General features: G+C 40.4%; 1 long non-coding RNA gene and 1 pseudogene across 2 annotated transcripts in view; both read left to right on the top strand.

The window, feature by feature from the left end:
• Nucleotides 1-6,789, top strand: part of LOC148731855 (uncharacterized) — a 7,642-nt pseudogene extending 853 nt beyond the window's left edge. The window contains exons 2-7 of the transcript XR_016001999.1: nucleotides 384-987; nucleotides 1,236-1,425; nucleotides 1,925-2,483; nucleotides 3,314-5,203; nucleotides 5,949-5,984; nucleotides 6,059-6,789. The product of XR_016001999.1 is annotated as an uncharacterized LOC148731855 (transcript). The remainder of the gene's footprint in view (nucleotides 1-383; nucleotides 988-1,235; nucleotides 1,426-1,924; nucleotides 2,484-3,313; nucleotides 5,204-5,948; nucleotides 5,985-6,058) is intronic.
• A 2,344-nt stretch (nucleotides 6,790-9,133) lies between these two features.
• On the top strand, nucleotides 9,134-14,253 carry LOC148731854 (uncharacterized). The gene is made up of 2 exons (XR_016001134.1): nucleotides 9,134-9,275; nucleotides 13,360-14,253. It is a non-coding gene; the product is annotated as an uncharacterized LOC148731854 (long non-coding RNA).
• Nucleotides 14,254-14,937: the final 684 nt, after the last annotated feature.

Below are 14,937 nucleotides of genomic sequence, written 5' to 3'. Positions count from 1 at the left end.
GGTTGACGGTCAAACCATTGCGTTTCTGGAATGAGAATGAACCCTTTCACTCCAGTGATGATGGTGATAGCAACAACAGTACTAGTGATCGATGGTTCATAATAACAATCTGTGGATCAGCGACGTCATTCTAAAATCTATCTAAGCATAGACATTTTCTCCTCGCCGACGCCATGAGAATTGTTGAGCAGACAGATATCGTGGGAGCGGAAGGGCTCATGGATTTTAAAGAAGGAGAGACTCGTTACGTGTACGAACGACCGACATTGTATTAAAAAGGCTGAAGGAAACAAGCAACTAAGAATCTACTAACAATAGTCACCAGAAGTGCATGTCAGTGGGGTACCGTCGCTGATGTCTTTTCAATTTTTTTTCTCCCACAGCCAAGAGTTTCTTGATGACAGCTCGATCGTCGAGGGGGATTCCCCGGCCACACACATGGCCATCGGCAACAGCATTAGAGCATGGCCGTCTACCAGCCGGCTGATCGGACCGTACTTCCCAGCTGGTCTTGCCGTATCTCCAGAAGAACCCACGGCATTCAACTTCCAGCTGTTCCTCTTCGACAGCTTAAAGCTGCCACGGGGGCTTTTCCTAGAGGATGTTGACGATCAGGTCCAATTCGGAGACCTAGACCAGTGCTGAGACGAGAAAAACGGTGCGAGCAACAGCCGCGCTCCACCGACAGAAGCCATGAGATGAGGGGCGAGCTCTCCAAAGAGACCATGTTCCACCAGGCGGGCCGTGCCCTGAGCGATAAAATGCGAACCGGGAACGAGTGGTTCGACCGTCATTTGGAAGATCTGCGCATGGACGATTTCGGCAACGTCATGCATCTTCGCGCCCCTTACTGGAGCGACATCTCCGCGCAATTCACGCACGGTTTCCCACGTCGGCTAATCGCCCACTCTCACGGGGGCCTGCTGCCGGGAAACGTTGAGGTTGCAGCGCGTATCTCCAATCAGGCAGTGCGTAGCATATCTACAGGTGAGATGAACAGTCCACAATCAGTTTCCATCTGTAATGGTTTTCTTATACAGGGCCCCTGTAAAAAGAGAAGCCCTCTTGCTTGTTTGTCTGTCTCTTTTCTTTTTTTTTCCCCTTGCTTTTTCTATTATGTTTTTCTGTGTTTTTCCGTGTTTTATTCGATTTTTCTGTTTATTTTTTTTGTTTTGTTTTGTAGCGTATTGCTTTGTTTTTAATTTTTCATTCTTTTTCTTGCTTCAATCTTGCAGGAGACATAGCTGCCTTCACTTCCCGGACGATGATCGAAGGGCTGGGGCTGACCACATCCGAACTGATGTTGGCTCGCATCAATGCGATAAAACACGCTGGCAAACGCGACAAACCGGCCCGCCTGGTCGATCTGATGACGCGATTCGGCCTAGACTTCTTGACCTTAACATCACTGACGCCGCTTGACTAGCTCAAATCCGAACTGATGTTGGCTCGCATCAATGCGATAAAACACGCTGGCAAACGCGACAAACCGGCCCGCCTGGTCGATCTGATGACGCGATTCGGCCTAGACTTCTTGACCTTAACATCACTTGACCGCCGCTTGGTTAGCTCAATTGGGAGAGCGCCGGACTGCTGTGCGGGAGGTCGAGAGTTCAATACCGGCCGGACCAACACTCAGGGTCTTAAAATTAACTGAGCAGAATATGCTTCCTTTCTTTAACATCAAGAAATGGTTAGATATTCTAGTCTTCTCGGATAGGGACGAATAAATGGAGGTCCCGTCTCCTGCAGGGTTAGGGGCAGGAGACGTTAATTTCCCACGCACGAGATTACTGTGTGATGGATGTCCTCCCCTGGGGTGGGTTGGGTGGGTAACAGGACCCCCGTTGATACCAGTGTTTACTACACTGAAGGGGCTATCCTGTATAAATATAGATGTCTGTCTGTCTGACGGCTGAGCAAGCACAAGCCCTGAGGAGTACCTCCACAGATCGCTGCAGCAACTCCTGCTCCAGTCTCCACCACCGTCAGAGGAAGACGAGCCAGGAAGTAGTTCTGGCGCTGAATCCCAATTGTCGGTGGGCTGGGACATTGCTGGAGAGTCGCAAACCTTGCCTCCGGGCGGACCGGGCACGGAGGAACACGACACAGCCATCAGGAAACACGTGGAGAGTCTGGTTCGGCGTTTCGTGTCTACCACCCCTGTGATCGAAGAGCTCGGTGTCAGGGCTGGGCCAGGAACGGAGCCACAACTGCAAAGCCTGCAGAGCGGCAGCTCCGGCTATCGACAGAGAAGGAGACGGACAACTCCGCGGCGGGCCGTGCTCCCCCAGGAGATGAGCACCTCGCGTGTCAGCGGCAAACAGCCAGGAGAGGCCACCTCTCCGCCGCCCCCTGCAGGAGATCCTAGACGAGCCCTGCTAGCCCTGCCAGAAATCCGTGCTTCGCGCCTTCCCAGTGAGGAATCCCTGGACAGGCTTGAATGGTTCTTGAGAGCCAACCAGCCATGTGACCCCACAACGGTAAGCTGTAATGAGAATTAAAGAAACGAGTTACTAAAGGAATGATGATATGATACACAACACCAAATTCATAATCAGAACTGTACATCAGAAAGTAAGGAGAATTATCGGCGAGGTCTTGGGTCTAGGAGGGGTTGGCTAGACTGAGTCACTGGGAGACTAGATGGACCCATGTTTTCATTTGGTTTTTTCTTTCTTCGGCGGTAGGTCGCACGAGCCGCCAAGGAGGAGAGGCAGAGTACGGCGCAGGAGAGCTACCGAGAGCACTCACGCATGCCACTTCTACGAAACGCATGACAACGCAGCCAAAATGGAATCCCACTTTCACTAGACCCAATGGACCTCGGGAATAGACGCGCAACTCCGTGAAATCACGGTCGGTGGAGTGGCATGCGTGAGAATGAGTTCCACTGTACTCTGAGGCACCTTTGCAAACCAAGGGGCGAGGCTAGTAGTTACGCATGCCACTTCTAGGTAACGCATGCCAACGCGCCCAAAATGGAATCCCAGGTTCACTAGGCCAAGGGACCTCGGGAACAGACGCGCAACTCCGGGAAATCAGGGGCGCCGGAGTGGCATTTGTGAGAATGAGTCCCACAGCACTCAGAGGCACCTGTGCAAACCAAGGGGTGAGGCATGTACTCACACATGGCGCTTCTAGGTAACTTATGCCAACGCGCCCAAAATGGAATCCCAGGATCATTAGACCCAAGGGACCTCGGGGTTTTCTGGGTTTTGACATTATGAGAGGACTATAGCAGACAACGAGAATTGTCAGTGAAAATTTGTCCTGTAATTCTTCCAACGTGTATTTTCTGTTTATTCTATAGGTCCGTGGGGTTGTAAATGACACCATCGATTTCGTACAGGATGTGATCACAACTGAGATTAACAGTGCCACAGACAATCCTGAATCCTTCAGGTTAGTAAACCATCTTTATAGGCACGCAATGAGTGCAGAGGCCTTTAGATGTTTTATATTAAGAATATTAAAATGCGATACATAACAAATACACTTTTCATAACACTAAGCTAAGCCAAGCATGGCTACTTTTGGGAACGAGAGCTCTTTACTCGGTGTGCAACCTACTAGATTCGGCTCACTCTACCACGAAAATGTATGGTTTGCATCGACAGTTACGAGTAACGATCTTCTACCATCTCTCAAAATCAGCGATTGAGTTCAAAATTGTTGTTGTTGTTATCGTTTTCTGTTGTTGTTATCGTTGTTTTTCTTGTAGTTGATACTGTTGTTGATTTTTTTTTTCATAGTAATCATTAGAAATAACTTTGGAATGTGATCCTCCATTTTCCATAGAAAGGGCCAATTACTACTTACTAGGAGCACGGTATTCTTTGCAGCGAAACATAATGGGACGGTACTTACGATTAACAGACTCTTACTTGTGGGCAGTTATGCAAGTCATGTGATGGTTCCTTAGCCGATGAAAATAAGTAGAACCTACGCATTGAATGATGATGGTATTGGGTGAATGGTATGATAGACAACTTAAATGTGATGGAAATGTTTGGTTGTTAGTCAATTAATATAAACTTTTCCAGATAATAAACTTAATCCATGTTAATCAGTTTGTCTTTGCTGAACGTGGAGAGGTTTTGTCATGCGGAAACTTTCACGGCGAATATCCTGCCAAGGTATCATCTGAGATGTCATGTGTCTGTCGTACACATTTTCAGTTTTACACACTGATTTTAATTGTTCTCTTTCTATAGTAATTTTGCTCGGATTTTTTACTTATTATTGCTTGTTTAGTTTGTTTTCTTGTTTGTTTTCGATTTTTTCCCGTTTCTTTTGCCTTTTCTTATTTTTTTATTTAATTCTTGTCCTAAGTAAGACTTCACTGTAGCCTCGTACCTCGCACCAAACTAACTAACTTACCAACTCACTGGCTAACAAAACTAAACAAACATGCTGAAAGACCTTATAGCTTACGTTTTATTTTCGTTGGTTAGGTGCTTGATTATCTGGCTATTGGTGTCCACGAGTTGGCTAATATGAGCGAAAGAAGAATAGAAAGACTCGTAAATCCAGTTAAGAATCACAGACAGTTCATTGACATACAGGGAGTTGATTGCTAACGGTCCTCTCGACTCGAGAGTGTTTAGTTGCTCTTTTTATGGAAGTTCGAGCCGTTGAATTTTAACTTTGGACACCACAAACCTTGTGCTATCATGATCTTGTGTTAGCCATTCAAAGTGCGGAAATTGTTTTTATCTCGATTACTTTTCAGTAATCAGTTTACTTTTGAATAAGGACTATTTCAATGTATACTGCATGTCCTGGCTATCTTTTTTGCAACTTCAAAGGCTGAGGAAATTACGCTACCTACAATTCAAAATTCTTCAAAACTCTTTCTTTCCTAAAATAATGTAAAGTAAAGCGCACTCATTAGATTGAACACGCACCTTGTCCACACATTTGACACATTTACAGGAGCTTACAGGAATATCCGTTTGCACTAAGGCGCACAAATGGCCACCTTACTTTCTGTAATATTCGCGGTGCTCGGAGCGCACGAAGCATGCGCAGCGTAGTCCCGTAACTATAAAATAGCAGAAACCCGTCAAGCCGAGAAAATGTGGTCGCACGATCGTACCATTTCATCACTTTTGAGCTTTTTTGTACATACTTTTATTTGTCTTTGCAGCCCTCAGTGAGCTCCCAGCATTTCTTGTAAAGGACTGAGGTTTCAATTCCGGTAATAGTTCTTAACTAGCTGACGATGGGGCAGAAAACTGGAGTGTCTGACTGACTGACTGACCGTCTGACCTAATGACATAATTATCGATGACTCGACTGACTGGTGGACTGAGGGACAGCTCACAGTTATGTAAAAGGGGTGAGCTTAAGCTAAAGTTGAAGACATCATTACCCTTTAGAGTTTAAGACCGACTGATCGGCCGCCTCACTTACTGACACATATTATAATTATCAATGTTTTGACCGACAGATGTACTGAGGGACAGCTCACAACTTTGTAAATGGGGTGAGCTAAGGCTATAAGGAAGGACATTGTCACCTTTTAGACTTTAAGATCATGTGTTTTATGACTTCCTGTGGGGTTTGGTCTTTGCCATTTTGTCATGATCTGCTTATTGATATATTTAATGTTATTGCCTCAATTAATTTTATCATTATCGTCACCATTGTCGTTACCATTATCAGTAAGAACAAGAAAGGGGAACACGAGTTGTAGCCGTTTGTGTCACTCAGTGATGTTTACACCACATTTTGAAGTCTCTAGTGATCTATCGCTGTACAGACCCGCGCAACATAGAATCTATTTGTGAAGTCATCTATGCGCTGATCCTTCAATAGATTATTAGTTAGATTATTATCAAGAACCAAACAAAATGCGAACGTAACTCAGCTTATTATTTAGATTAGTATTTGCTCTAGTATTATTATCACTGACTGTTTAATTTTTGTTTTTTTCCTCGTAGGTTTCATGACCGCGCACTGAACTGCTGCATCTTTAGGTAGGGGAGATGTTTTTTAAACAAGTGTTACGATGAATTATTTTTTGCTATGGCTAACTTCTGTTTCCTTTTAGTTTCAGAAAATAAAGTCCTATGCCACCCCTCCTCAGTTGACTCGTTGACTACTTCAGCTGCCAAGTGGGATCACGTGTCCATGGCAAGATTTTCCGCCAGAAAAGCTCTTAACGTGGTTAAAAATGTGGAAAAGGCAAGAACATGTTTTTTTTTTTTTCTGTGCATAGATAGGAAAGGAAACCACTGATTGCCTTTTACGGCAGGGCGGTATTGTAGGAGCTAGAGAGCTATGTTATTGTGTATGCTGAAACTTTAATGAAGTAGGGTTACATAATCTATAGCACCCGCAGTGGATGATATTGCTCCCATAATGCAGATTGATACAATTAACAGTTATGTGCTTGATCTTTGGGTGATAAATGAAGTTATCCGTGTGTTAAAGGAATTTTTTTTTTTTGTCTGTTTCCATTGTTTTCTGTCTTTTTTTTTTTTTTTTTTTTATCTCATTTAGTTCACGGGTGTAGCTGATGTTGACCAAATGTGGTTAACATTTGCCCTGACTAATGATCGTAGACTTTCAAAGTTAGAGAGCTCATAGAAGTGAACGTTTGAGCCGGTGGCTTTTGCAGAGTTTAGTAAATACTGTACGCAAAAAACTTCACAGCAGAGCAGCGGGATATTAGAAGAGAAACTTAGTACCTCCCTCTTAGCGTTTTATCCAGCTATCACTTACATCTCCTAATGTCACAACATGAGTGTCGTTATTTCATTTTCCCATGTACTATAATCAACATCATAATTATTATTGTTATTATTATTGGTATAATTGTTTAATGAACTTAACCATTATGAACTCTTTTCTTGTCTTTCTTCAGTCCTTGCTATCGAATTGTTGGCAGCTTGTCAAGGAATTGAATTTCTGCCACCCTTGAAGACAACAGAGCCTTTAGAGAGCCTTTACTCACTGGTTCGGAAACTTGTAAAGTAAGTTTTATTCATTTTACTTTAGAGCTTATCTCCATTAAGTATCCTTAAAAAAAAAAGGAAATTATTACAAAGCCCATTAAGAACAAATAGAAATATGCAAAAGTAAATGGAAAACGTGAATGATTAAGTAACGATAGGTACAAGTTGCAGGAAATCTCTTTCGTTTTTAAATTTAAATTTCACTTTTTCCTTTCTCTTCCCCCTTCGAGTTGTTTTGCTTTTGACGCGTGGCGCGCATGATTCCGTGAATTGGCCAATCACATCAGGAAACTTTGGCCTTGACATTGGAAACTGAGGTGGACACTTCTGTCGCGTATCTGTTTTTTTTTTTTCTTTACGGATTTCAGTTGGGTTGTTATTGAGATTTCCTTCACGCTTATTTAAATCGCTCAGTTTGGAATTTTTAACAAATTTTTAGAGTTTTATTCAAATCAAATGTTATGATTATTATTATGGGATGTTAAAGTGTGGCAGTGTCGTGGACGTTGCATATAGCGAAAAGTTTTTCTCCAAATAAAAAGCCTTTGCGATCAAATCTAGAATACGTCAAGCCTGTTGATTTAGTGTCCCGAATCGTAGGCTGCACAAGTGATCGAGCATGTTGAGTAATTTAGAGTGTTCAATATTCATTGACAGGCGAGAAATATGGCTTTATAGAAAGCATTTATTGAATCAAATCTGAATCAGGAATTTTCATTTATTAACTCAATGTTTGGTTACGAGGTTAAGAGTTTTTTTTCTCAAGGCTCAAAAAAGATTTCCGTATCATAGTGCGGTTGTTATAAAGGACAATTTTGATTGTTAGTGCATTTTAAATCTAAGCTAAGGCAAAATGTAATGCATTCATTTTCCCTGACAGAAGCTCGTTGGCTTGCAAAGGTTTTGTAATATATTATTATGAGATATGTTTACTCACGTTAAGTTAAAAGTGACGGTAATTCAAAGTAGAATAAACAGGAAAAATGTATTTGCTTTCTGAAATTTCCTTTAAAATCTTTGATAAGGAATTGTTTAAATTTGTTAGTATCAGTCTCAGTTCTGGTTTGTTTTTTTTGCTTGTTTGTCTGTTTATTTGTTTAGCCCAGGAACAATTGTTACTGCCAAAAGGCGTGTCTTTTCGTGACCGCTTACAGCAATGATTTCAAACGCTCGATCGGAGGGAGAGGTTTGAACTAATGAAGAACCAACAAAAATACAAGCTTAGAAAATGCAGAAATATAAAACTGAAAGGCGGCTAAAGCGAACGCGATGAACATAATAACCAGGAACTTACATTGTATCGGTGCTGTAAGCCGCGAAAAAGGCAACTCTAAACCAGATGTTCTCTCGGTGAAATCAACGATGAAACTAAAAAGCTAGAATATTAACAACGTAAATTATACCGAACGCGGGAAAGAAAAACAAAAGGTATTCCCGACGGAATGCTAATGAACTGCAATAAATGCAGAGAATGCTAAACTCTACAACAATTATTCATGCTCGTTATTAATGGTTGACTTAGAAGAACATTATATCGTTCTTGCAAAAGTCGTTAAATTCAGGTATCAATATATATTTTTTCTTAAACGCGTCCACTGCAGTGTAGAAATTTTAAATGGGTCGTTGATGTTTTAGCATTCCCTTCAATCTGGCATTACCTTGAGACAATAAACAAAACCAAGTAAACAAAAACAAAAAAGAAAGAAAAGAAACTTAACAAGCAAACAACAACAGAGAAAAAAATTATCTTTGGATCAAAGTGTCGAGGTTATCGTGAAGATTTTTTAAAACTGACGGTTCCAACGTTAGCCCTTCATTTCTTGCTCTCGCCCTTCTTCATTTCACCCAGGCGAAGGGCTGACGCTGGAAATTTCAGCTTTAAAACTTCTTTACTGTGGCCAATTTACATCTTGACTCGTGTTATAAAACCGTAGTATCTTGTAATACCCCCAGCGACGCAGCACCACCCTTCATTCAAAAACTTACCGTTACTTGACCCTACCTTCACGAATATTGTATTGTTTCGACAAATATAAGTTTATCATTCCAGCCCAATTTAGTCCTTTTATTGTACGTGTCACAAAGAGCCTGAAACGTTTCGCTATGTGGGTTTTCTTCCGAAACTCGCCTAAGGCCCCACGACGTCTGTGCGTGGCCGCGTGGCCGCCCCAGTCTAAGATCGAGTGGTTACCAAGGCATGACAGCACAAAATCTTGTTTTCAGAATCAAACGAATCATATAGATAGCATTTGTGTGGAAATTCTTGTAAAAACCAACTTTTCTGAAGGATGGTATGACTAATTATTAACGGTAAGAAGATCCTAAGAATTAATTCTAATCATTTTTACCCAGATAACCTTTTTTTGTCATGTTTTGGTTACCTTGATATAAAAAGATAATATACTTCGAATCTAAATGATGACTTCGTTGCGTAATCAAGGCTTTCGTATTTTTTGTGTAGAGCAAGTTCTATGGCTACATGCCAATTGCAATCTTACAGCAGCATAATCTGGGTAATGTTAAAAAAAATTGAAAGAAAAACAGGCACAAATTCCAACTCACCACGGTCAGCGGTCGGTATGAGAGTCGGACGTGTTTTAGCTCGCTCTCTCCTATATCTTTTATTTTCGACCTTTTGGGGCGTTAGTGTGTCGTCCAACATTGCAATATGCCCGCCGATATTTAGTGTCACTTCTTTTGGGACTGTTGGCGAGTTTTTACGCTGTACTGAAGTCCCACTTTCGAACTATGTTTTAGTCAAGTCAAGTTCGACGAGCGGCCATCTTGGTTTGCTACACAAGCGTAGGAAGCATTTCTTCCTTCGTAAAATTAGCTATTACAACAACTCATCTGCCTCTTTCCAACTGAACAACTTATTGTTATGTGGGGATATTCATCCAAATCCTGGTTATGGCTGTACTTCGGCACACGACAACATTACTCGTGCTGGAAGAAAACCGCCCACGTGGAAGCATCCGTGTGGAGTTTGCTCCAATTCTGTTCGCTCTAACCAAAAAGGAATTCTTTGTGATGGCTGTTGTAAATGGCACCATATCAAGTGTATCAACTTGGATATTAGAACATATATTGATTTGGGATCCTCAGATGAAACTTGGTACTGTTCCGATTGTACTTTTCCATTTAATTTCACCGATTCGTTCTTCGAGGAATCTACTATGGAAGATACCAATGGCAGTCTACAGTCATCACTTTCAGGTTCTACTGACGGTGTGCGAAATATTTTTCCCAAAGCTTTATTCTTAAATGCCAGAAGTATACGGAACAAAGTTTTTGACCTACAAGCATTGCTATTTATGGATTCGTTTGATGTTGTTGTCATAGTTGAGACATGGCTGGATAGTAACTATCAGGACTTTGAACTTAAGCTTGAAGGCTATAATATTTTTCGGAAGGACAGATGTAATAGGCGGGGTGGTGGAGTGCTTATAGCTATCAAGAATCATATTTCTTGTATTCGCAGGACTGACCTGGAGGTTAATTTAGAGATGATAGCTCTTGAAATTCGTCCAAATCCTACTATTTGTGTACTCCTTTCTGCATTTTATAGACCACCGGACGCAGATGAGTTATTTTTGTCACAATTCAGAGAGTTTTTGGATAAATATTCAGGAACTGGTCTTTCAAATCTTGTTGTAACTGGGGACTTTAATTTTCCACACATTGACTGGAATCTTGGATGCCCTATAAAGTCAGACCCTGGAATTAAGGATTTTTGTAGTATTTTGGATGATTTCTATTTGGTACAAAAGAACCTACATGCAACTCGAGATCTAAGAAATCCTGGACCTTCTGGCAATATTTTGGATCTGGTCCTAACCAATAATGACATCTTGGTTGAAGATGTAGCGGTGCATCCGCATGCATTTGACTCAGACCATCATCCCCTTACCTTCAAGTTTCGTACTGAGATGAGAAGGCCTAATAACATTCAGCGTAAGGTATATTGTTACAAAAAGGCTGATTTTAAAGGTTTGCAGGAGACCTTACAATCTATTCCCTGGAATCTAGTTACATGCGATAACTGTATCGATACAGGTCTGTTAAAGTTTCAGGATCTTCTGTTTTCTGCTGTCAATCAACATATACCCCGGATAACACTCAAGCGTCGCTCTAGGCCTCCTTGGATTTGCAATGATATAATGAAACTAATTAGGAAGAAGAGGAAATTATGGAAGCAAGTTAAATCTAATGGTTCACCGGACATATTCTTAAAATTCAAGGAGCTGAGAAAGAAAACAAAGAGACTTATTAATACAAGTTACTACAATTATCTTCAATCTCTGTCTGGAAAACTTCAGGACAACCCTAAACATTTCTGGAAATTTTACTCCGTTAAATCTAAAACTAAGAGAATTCCAGATACTGTAATTTATGATAATGTTTGTTCTACAGATGCGTCTTCCAAGGCGGAACTTTTTAATAAGTTCTTCCACTCAATTTATTCAAAGGATTCAGCTGATGTTAGCTGTCCGACTACAGATGTTGTGAATCCAAATTTGTTACTGAACGTTACAACTACACCATTTGAAGTGCAGGGAATTCTAAGTAGGCTCGACATCAATAAATCACCCGGTGTGGATAATATACCATCAAGAATTCTACAAATCTGTGCGAAGGAATTGTCGGTTCCCTTGTCGCACTTGTTTAACTTATCCCTAAGCTCAGGAGTCATGCCCACCTTGTGGAAATCCGCTAACATCACTCCTATACATAAGAACAATGATAAGGAATTCGTGGAAAATTACAGATCAATTTCCCTGTTACCTATTCCAGCTAAATGTTTAGAGCGTCTTGTGCATACTGCTGTTTACGCGCATATTTCGCCCTATTTATCTGAGTGGCAGCATGGATTTGTGAAGGGGAAATCTTGTGGGTCACAATTGGTTCTCACTCATTATCAGTGGGTCACAGCTTTGGATGAGGGACGACAGGTGGATGTTGCTTTCCTGGACTTCTCCAAGGCTTTCGACAGAGTGAATCATTCAATTTTACTGCGGAAGCTCTGTAATTTCGGAATTTCTGGCTCCCTACTACAGTGGTGTGAGAGTTACTTGAGTAATCGTTGGCAAAGAACTGTGTTGGATGGCGTCTCCTCCACTTGGTTAGAAGTTCCGTCCGGTGTCCCACAGGGCTCCATTCTGGGGCCGCTATTTTTTGTAGTTTTTGTGAATGACTTGCCCGATGTTGTTCTCCCTGGAAATACCATTGCGCTTTTTGCTGATGATTGTAAAACTTCAAGAGTCATTGATGATGTTAGTGATCAATTCTGTTTTCAACGGGACCTGGATAATCTTCATCATTGGAGTATTCGCAATGCCATGGCTTTTAATGTCAAAAAGTGCAAAGTTATGAGATTAACAAAGAAAAGGCAACCTTTAGTCTCTAATTATTCCTTGGACAATTCTCTCTTGGAAGAAGTTAGAGAATTCAAAGACTTGGGAGTTACAACTACTGACAATTTTATCTGGAACTCGCACATTGATATTATTGTGTCGAAAGCAAACAAAATGTTAGGGCTAATTAAAAGGACTTGTAGAGGTCTGGATGATACTACGACTCTGAGAACTCTTTACTGCGCGTTAGTTCGATCGAATGTTGAATACTGCTCTGCTGTATGGTCACCCTACACCAAAAGGAACATAGAAAAAGTTGAAAAAGTACAAAGAAGAGCAACCAAGTTCATTTTAAAGACTGAGGACAATTATGAGACTCGTTTAAAGAAGCTAAATTTGATGTCACTAGAAAATAGGAGATTTCTAGCTGATGTTACTTTTTTATATAAAGCTCTCAATGGAATAAGTAACATCAATATCGATTCATACGTAGATTTTTATTCTAATGCGGATCATTATTCATTTAGGAAATACGATGATTTATCTCTTAAGAAGAAATATGCAAGAACAAATCCACTTAAATATAGTTTTTTTCACAGGATAGTTGACTCCTGGAATCTTTTGCCCTACGATACTCGTAAGGCAGCAAGTGTTGATGTTTTCAAGCGGGGAGTCAAGAAATGTTTACTGGATCGTGCATTAAATTAGTTATTATTGTTGAACTATTGATTTTATTTTGATTTTATACTTTACTTTGTAACTTATTTTAGTAGATATTCATTGGTGATCTGTTCTTTATGGGGTCCTGGACTCCTTTACAGATTATCCGTATGGCTATTTATATTAGTTTTGTTGTTATGTATTACTATTAATGCCATTAAATTGTAATAAATAAAAATAAATAAATAAAAAAAAAAAAAAACTGAACGAAGGTCCAGAAAAGAGTTATTGATTCCATGAAGACATATCGAATCAGCTGATTACTTCACTTTAGTTGTAATATTTCAAACTAAAGTCAGCTTCCTCTTATTTTGTTATAGCTGGGCGCTATGTGGCCAGGAAAATGTCAGCCGTGTTTTCCAAGTCTAGCGATAAAGCCCAGTCTCAAGAAACTGTGAACGAATCAAGTTCTCAGCCTAAATCACTGAAATTATCATCAGCGGCTGTCAGTGGTGAAACGGAAACATGGAAGGATTCTGCCGAATATTCAAATGGAAGTGCTGTTAGACATGTTAATGGAAAAGAAGTTACGACATAGAGATCATTTAACCAAGAGAAATAGACAGCGTACGTCTTTTTTTCTTTCCAAGGTGATGCTTCCATGTTTAGAACATTTAAGCCAAAGCATGGCTCTGAAGAACATTGTGAGAAGGGAAACAAGCCTTCTATCTTATTTATATACCTTCATGTTAAATGTTTTGGATCAGTATCAGTATCTAGGCAACTGTGCACTAATCCCCCCTCAATAAACCAACAACAGTCAGCTGATAGCAAGCTAGGGTTAATGTTAGGATAGGGGAGGGGTGGCTGTGCAATTGCTTAGATACCGAATGAGATACATGTACCTTATTCATGTTCGTACTTGTTCAATTTTTACTTTGTTCAACTTTGTTTGTTTGTTTTGGGATACATGTTGTTATCAGAGTCACCTGTCTGCTTTTGTCTGTCTTGTTCTGCATTTATACCACTGATCAACATTTGAACTGGTGTTTATGATAGTATTGCTACAAAGTGTCTTGCTATAGAAATGTAGCTTTACTTGATGTGTCAATTGCCTCAGTTTTTAAAGTTGATGATTACTTTGTGAAGTCATGCATGAAATGAGCATTGTATACCCACGAGCTGCTGATTAAATGCTCGCTATTATTGACCAAAGTATTGAAAATAATGATGTGCAACACAGGGAAAATAAATGAAATAGAACTGTAGAATAACCTATTGCAACATATTGGTTGTGCTGATGTTGTTGGCTCTGCATTGGCGTAGAAAATTTCCAAACCTGAGATTTCATAATAATAGCAGTGGCTCTTTCTGTAGTCTAGTGGAGACAACTGACCTCTCACTTTGTGGCCCCACAAGTTTTAATGACAAGCCTATGAACACATACAAACAGTTTGCCTTTTCCCTGCTTTGTTATGAAAGGGGGTGGGGGGTAAAGAATGAGGAAATATATCCTTCTCTTCATTCTGCTTTAACAGTTAGTGAAACATTTAAATTATTTCAAACTGTTCTGGTGTCTAGTCTGTGTTAAACACTTGCAGTGCAGAAAATGTCTTTCAAACACAAACAGACTCAAGCTATAAAACCATTTTGTGACAATGATATTAAAGGAGTCTGCTTTAAATTTCAACACATTAGAACTCCTGGGGATGACTGATCACAAGTGTGATCTTAACATATTAAAATAATTTTAGCATGATAACATCGAAAGCTCTCCTAATTAATTCATTATCATGAAAACTCTTTAGCTATGAACTGTTTGTGTATTTCCTGGAAATTATTGAATTAGCATTATTATGATCATCAAAGTCAAATAGAGCTGCCCCAAAAATGCTAGAAATTATTATCATCTTATATAGGACTTATGTAAATTGTGGTCAGGTTGTAAGTAAAGAAAA

This window comes from Stylophora pistillata, chromosome 5 (assembly GCF_964205215.1).
Source record: "Stylophora pistillata chromosome 5, jaStyPist1.2, whole genome shotgun sequence".
Taxonomy (NCBI): domain Eukaryota; kingdom Metazoa; phylum Cnidaria; class Anthozoa; order Scleractinia; family Pocilloporidae; genus Stylophora; species Stylophora pistillata.
Note: the sequence above shows the minus strand (reverse complement) of the source record. Positions and strands in the feature narration are given on the sequence as shown.